Here is a 7476-nt window from a genome sequence, read left to right as displayed (position 1 = left end):
TACATGAAAATTAACAATCATCACAATTCACAAACTCTTACAAGACAAAAATTTATATAAAAATGGATTACCATCATAAATTTTTATAGACTTTAGCGGTTTATATATTAAAAAATATTTGTTTTAAAAGCTATATTTCATACTAAAATTCAAAAAATAAAATTCAACATAAATTTAAATACGTTAAATTTTATATTTTAATATAAACTTTACCTAAATGACTAATTTTATAGTTTGTTTTTAGTGTAACTTAGGATAGTTGATCTTATTATAATCTATATAAATGCTTTAAATACCACATATATATATGGCAATAAGTTACTGGACAAGGTGGCTCCTCTAGATGATTCTGTTTTCCTATGCATAAAAAGAAGGCCTTCCATGTGTAACTCAAGCACAAGGACTTCACTAGTAGCAAGCAATGCAAATAATAAGCAAATTAAATATTAATTAATGCAACATAAATGTCGAGCTTTTGAAGAAAGAAATTACTAAAATATAGTGATTGACTTGTAAATTCTACAGTGTTAGATGGAAAGTTGATGAACTTTTGCACCTGATTTTCAATGACTTTTTGAATACATAGCAAGGATCAGATTAAGATTAAGATTAAGCTGAAGCAAAAATCGCTTAGCTTGCTTGCTAAAAATGATCAAAACGAAAAGGTGGCGCTGACTTCACTCGTGGAACGAGGTAACAACACTTGTACCTAATATATAAGCTGTGTCTAACTTCTATTAAAGGATCCTCACCAAGGAAAAGTTGACACGTGGCCAACATGAAAACATCCACCAAGAAAAAACACGGTTATACAGGATTTGTTAATTAGATAGCATGGAGATATAATTTTGGGATTTAATTATATATAATATTATTAGAAAAAAATATTTTTAAAATGACAGTATAGTTAATAATGTATTAATTAATTTTAGAATTATATTTACCCAAAGAAAAATCTCTTCTATTATTAATAGACTTGGAAGAGAAAATTTATTATTCTTGAGTCAAATATATATATTGTCCAAAGATGGTATATGTATTTAGTAGAGAATTTTAATCTTCAAGTGTGATAAATATGACATTTATTTTGTATGTTAGTATATTATAGAGTTTTATCCAAAAGTGAACTATAATATGCTTTGTTATGTTCTGTAATCTGAGTAGATGATAAAATTAAAATTAATATGAACATTGTAGGATTAAATGACAGGTATTTCAATTCATTCGCAAGTTTAGTTTTCTTGACTTGTCACTTTTGGAAGAGAAACTCATTGTCACTGATAATAATGAGATGAGGATGAAAAGTATGCACCTAAGATATGGGAACGTTCTAACAGATTAAGATTAAGCCTTATGTTTATGCAAATGACTACTGCAAGCAATATTAAAACTATTCTTCCTCAAACAGAAAGTGCTAAAGAATATCTTGCATTTGTGGAAGACTGCTTCCGTTCTGATAAGTCACTCGCTAGTACATTAATGACACAGCTCATGACCATGAAGTTTGATGGGTCTAAGAGCATCCAAGAGCATACTATTGAGATGACTAATATTGCTGCATAATTAAAAGTTCAGTTGACAGTTGATGACTCTTTTATGATGCAGTTCATTCTAAACTCACTATCTTCTGAGTATGGAGCTTTTCAAATTAACTATAATGTCATGAAGAAAAAATAGGACATTAATGAATTGATTGGAAAGCTCATACAAAAAAAAATATTTATACGTAATATGTCATATTTAATATTTATAAAAAATTTTAAAGTATTTAAAATATAAAAAGTATTCTAGGCTTGACAAGCCAATAAGGCTAATTAATGAGCCTGACCCTGACCTATTAACATATTAAGGCTTTTATAAAGGCTTTGGCCTGTGCCTATTTTATAACAGGCCAGGCCAGGCCAGACCAAATACATGTCAGGCTGTAGGCTCCTGACAGGCCGCCTGGCCTATTTCCATCCCTACTTACGATCCAAACCACAAGCCAAAGTAAGATGTTCCTCTACATGGGAAACCATGTGAAAGCACCAATTAAAGGAATATGAACTTATCGTTTGGTGTTGGATACAAACTTTCATTTAGATTTATCCAAGACTTTTTATGTACCTTCAACGTTTAGGAATTTAATTTCTGTTTCAAAGTTGGACAATTGTAGTTTTATTTGAATGGTTGTTTTAATTTATTTAAAAATTCTAATATTATTGGTTATGGTGTTTTAATTGATGGCTTAAATAGATTAAAATTTCTTGACCAATTTTCTGAATCCATGCTTATTGAGTACCAGAATGACGTAGTTAGGCCAAATACGCTTAAAGAAAGTTATGCATTCTTGGGGCATAAACACTTGGGTCACATATCCAAGGAAAGAATGGAAATATTAGTAAAGAATGAGATTTTACAAAATCTAAATTTTACTGATCTTGGTTTATGTGTGGATTGTATTAAGGAAAAACAAACCAAACAAAATAAGAAAGGTGCCACAAGAAGTAGTCAGCTTCTTGAAATAATGCACACTAATGTATGTGGACCTTTTGATGCTCTATCTATTGGTGGAGAAAAATATTTCATCACTTTTATTGATAATTTTTCACGTTATGAATATGTCTGTTTGCTTAAAAAAAGTCTCAAGCAGTTGATGCTATTGAGATTTATATTAAAGAAGTTGAAAGACAATTAGACAAAAAAGTAAAAATTGTTAGGTCAGATAAAGGTGGTGAATATTATGGAAAACATAATAAAACAGGACAATGTCCTGATCCATTTGTAAAACTTCTAGAAAGACATGGCATATATGCACAATACACAATGCCATATACACCGCAATAAAATGGTGTGGCAGAAAGGCGTAATCGAACGTTAATAGATATGGTTAGAAGTATGATGAGCAATTCTTCTTTACCCAAATTCTTGTGGATGTCTGCATTAAAGACGGCCATGTATTTGCTAAATAGGATTTCTAGTAAAGCTGTTCCAAAGACTCCTTTTGAGTTATGGACTAATAGAAAACCTAGTTTACGGTATTTATATGTTTGGGGTTGTCCAACAGAAGCAAGAATATTTAATTCACAAAAAAAGAAATTAAATTCTCGAACAGTGAGTAGTTATTTTATTGGCTATCCAGAGAAGTCTAAAGGGTATATTTTTTATTGTCCAAACCATAGTCCAAGAATTATAGAAACTGGTAATGCCAAATTCTTTGAAAATGGTGAAGTTAGTGGGAGTGAAAATCATCAAGGTGTAGAAATAAAAGAAATTAAAGTTAATGTTCTTATATATGTTAATGTTCCTTTATCCACACATACTCAAAGAGTTGTTCCAATTATTGTTGAACACATTAGTAGTGATGAACAAGATTTGAATGATAATGATCCCAATAAAAAAACTAACTCACAAATATCAAAAATAAATGAGTCTCTAAAAGTATCATTGAGGAGATCTCAAAAAGAAAGAAAGTTAGCTATTTTAAGCTATTATGAGACTTATTTACAAGAAGAAGATATTGGAATATCTAAAGATCCAGATTCATTTACACAAGCCATAAATAGTGATGATTTAGAAAAATGGATTAATGCCATGAAAGAAGAGTTAAAATTCATGGAAGATAACAAAGTTTGAAATATTATTGCATTGCCAGAAGGTGCTAAATGTATTGGTTGCAAATGGGTCTTTAAAGTTAAGCGAGACTCAAAAGGCAATGTTAAATGATATAAAGCTAGACTTGTTGCTAAGGGATTTACTCAAAAGATTGGTGTTGATTATAAAGAAACATTTTCATTTGTTTCTAAAAAAGATTCATTGCGTATTATTATCGCACTTGTGGCTCATTATGACTTAGAGCTACATTAAATGGATGTAAAAACTGCCTTTTTGAATGATAATTTTGATGAAGAAGTTTATATAGATCAACTTGAAGGTTTTCCAATTGAAGAAAAATGTCGTATGGTGTGTAAACTTAAGAAATCAATATATGGACTGAAACAAGCCTCACGACAATGGTATATTAAGTTTAATAATATCATTCTTTCTTTCGATTTTAAAAAAAATATTGTTGATATATGCATATACCAGAAGGTCAGTGGGAGTAAGTTCATCTTTCTAGTCTTATATATTGATGATATTTTGCTTGCAACAAATAATTTGGGAATGTTGCGTGAGACTAAAGAATATCTTTCTAGAAATTTTGAAATGAAAGATATGGGAGAGGCATCCTATGTGATAGGAATTAAAATTTTTCGTGATAAATCACAAAGATTGTTAGGATTGTCTCAGAACGCCTATATAAATAAGGTTCTAAAGAGGTTCAATATGAAAAAGTGTTCCGCAAGAATTGCACCAATTCAAAAAGGGGACAAATTTAGTCTTATGCAATACCTAAAAAATGATATAGAATGGAAGTGAATGGAAGGAATTTCATATAATTCTGTAGTGGGAAGTCTTATGTATGTACAAACTTGCACAATACTAGACATTAGCTTTGCAGTAAGAATACTAGGAAGGTATCAAAGTAATCCTGGAATGGATCATTGAAAAGTTGCAAAGAATGTTTTAAGGTATCTTCAAGGTACAAAGAATTATATGCTCATCCGCTAATACTAATGTTTGATGGACGCATTAGATTTAAAGGTAATAACACATATAAAGATGGTCCTCTCTCTGCCTCTATACACGATGTTTTTACAGTTTTTGCTCACTGAATAATACTAAAAATTGTCATTCTGATAAACGTCTGCAAGAGAGAAAAGAGAGAAAAATTAATCTTAAAATTTAATTCTACTATAATAAAAACTCATTATAATAACTAATCTAAATATAAAAATCACAACTTTTAAGATCCTAATTAATACTTCCACTAAATCAAGTTTACATTAGTTTCCTACCTTTTGATGGAGTGCATTTTGTAGGCTAATGTATAACACTTATATAGTTAGAGGTTGGAATAGCGAAAGGAGTCATCATATCCGAGGAAATCGAAGAAAAAGGAGTAAATGAAATTTGGTCCTTATACTCCATTCATTTCCAAATAAATAAAATGTTCATTTTAGAATTTGATTTTTTTTAAATGAATATTCACTTAAAAAAACTATATATGCAACACCAATTATTGATTATCACTAATAACTCCATGAATAATAAATATAATCTTGTACAATTAGTTTGGTTCATTATTTACAATTAAGATATTTTTAATCATTTTTTAAATTTCACTTGTAACTAATATTTGCCACTTATTTAAAATTTAATTTACTATCAAATTGCAGTTTGAAATGAAATATATATAAGGAATTAATTTTTAATTAACTAATATTAAATTATTTTTTAATTCTCAACTTTTGAAAATTTTAAAATTTAAGATTTAAATTTTGAAATTTAAAATAAAAAAAATTAAAAATTAATTAATTATAACTGAAAAAATTATCTCTTTAATTAAACTCTTTTAAATTTTTTCTAAGGAGAAATAATAACCGATTCATTAGACAGAGACACCAAGTAACGAAAGGGTATATAAAGTCTTAAGGCGGCATAGATCTGAACCTTGATAGAAGTGACACATGTGAAAGTCAAAACAAGGAAAATGAAAGCCTACAATAAAGTGAATAAACTAAGCAATATATATAGTGATTTATAGTAAAAAGAACGAAAATGTTTGAGACAATGGCTAAGCTTAGTTTAGATAAGGGGGTCACGGCCTCTCCAACTTTTTATAAGAAATTTAGTAGTATTTTTTTAAAAGATAAAAAATAATTCAATTGACTTAAATACTTTACTATGACTTAAAGTATCTAATAAGTTCAATAAACAACACTCTCTCTATTTTTAAGTTCAAATATAAAAAATTAGATATTTTTATTTATTTAATTTAATATTATTTTATATTTTATTATTTATTTAATTTAATTTTTTATATGATAAAAAATAATAAAATATTCAATCAGTATTAATATTATTATATTTGTATAAATTGATAAAAAAAAATTCAATAAATATTATAAATTTTAATATTTGTCCTTCTAACTTCTTCTTTACATATTTTACAGGATATATAAAATAATAATGAAAAATCAAAGAATTGATACATTTTTTAAGAGGAAGACTAATATTTAAGAAGGAGAACATATAACTTTTACAATATCAACACATGTAGATAGTTCTTCTACTTTAATGAATCACAAAGAAAGTGAGATATAACCTTCAAAAGTTCAAAAAGATACATCTGATGACTTTAACCTTAACTTTTTGGAACGAGATCTTAAAAAACAGCTTTAAATTTGGCAATATCACCCAAACCAGAGAGATGAGATTAGACGAACTTATCTTAAATGGGTCCATATCAAAAATATTTTGACAATTATTTTCTATCTGATCCCCCCCCAAAATTTTGTTTCAAGTTCCGCCACTGCATATAGGCGCAACAAAATTGCTATATATTCACTAAAAATCAGCCATTAAAATCAAATTTTATGTATTTATATACATAATTCACTTTTAATGTGTATTTTATATGACACATATATTTTATATTAATAGCTAATTTTGCTATATACCTAGTGTTTCGGAATTTATTTAGAATCGAATGATTGGGCTTGAATGGAAGGCCCAAGCGTTAGAGGAAGGAGGTCTTTGACTTATTTTAGGTGTGGGAGCCGCCGTTCGAATTACGTATTTGAAAGAATGGGGTGGTACCTGCAAAAAGACACTCTGATGCCTAAGTCAGCAGGGAGTTAAGCAGACACTCTAAGCAGGTTTAGAATATTGGATGAGCTAATAACTACCATTGGAGTAGTTCCATTATTAATGGTGGATAACCGTCTCTTTATCTTAAGGTTGTTGAGATCTCTCTTCTAGAAGTTGGAGAGAGATTTACGGAGACAATTATTCACTTAGATAAGTGTTAAGTGCCTGCTTATGTCATCTCCGACTTCTTTAATAAAGTCAGATAAACGGTGAAGGCCAATCTTTTAGATTGGATACAGGATATATAAAATAATAATGAAAAATCAAAGAATTGATACATTTTTTAAGAGGAAGACTAATATTTAAGAAGGAGAACATATAACTTTTACAATATCAACACATGTAGATAGTTCTTCTACTTTAATGAATCAAGAAGAAAGTGAAATATAACCTTCAAAAGTTCAAAAAGTTACATCTGATGACTTTAACCTTAACTTTTGGAACGAAATCTTGAAAAATGACTTTAAATTTGGTAATATCAACCAAATCAGAGAAATAAGATTAGACGAGTTTATCTTAAATGGGATCCATATCAAAAATATTTTGACAATTATTTTCTATCTAGCCCCCCAAAATTTTGTTTCAAGTTCCGCCACTGGTTCCATGCAAACTAATCATGTGTCTGATGATGAGAAGCCTGAAGAAGTCCATCGCGAATCTGCGTAGCTACATCTCGAACCGCGCCAGGTCCGTGTGGAATGAACACAGCAGAGGACTTGGAGGCAGCACCAATTTCTTTCATGT

The sequence above is a fragment of the Arachis ipaensis genome, chromosome B03 (assembly GCF_000816755.2).
Source record: "Arachis ipaensis cultivar K30076 chromosome B03, Araip1.1, whole genome shotgun sequence".
NCBI classification, from domain to species: Eukaryota; Viridiplantae; Streptophyta; class Magnoliopsida; order Fabales; family Fabaceae; genus Arachis; species Arachis ipaensis.
This window is presented reverse-complemented; position numbering follows the sequence as displayed.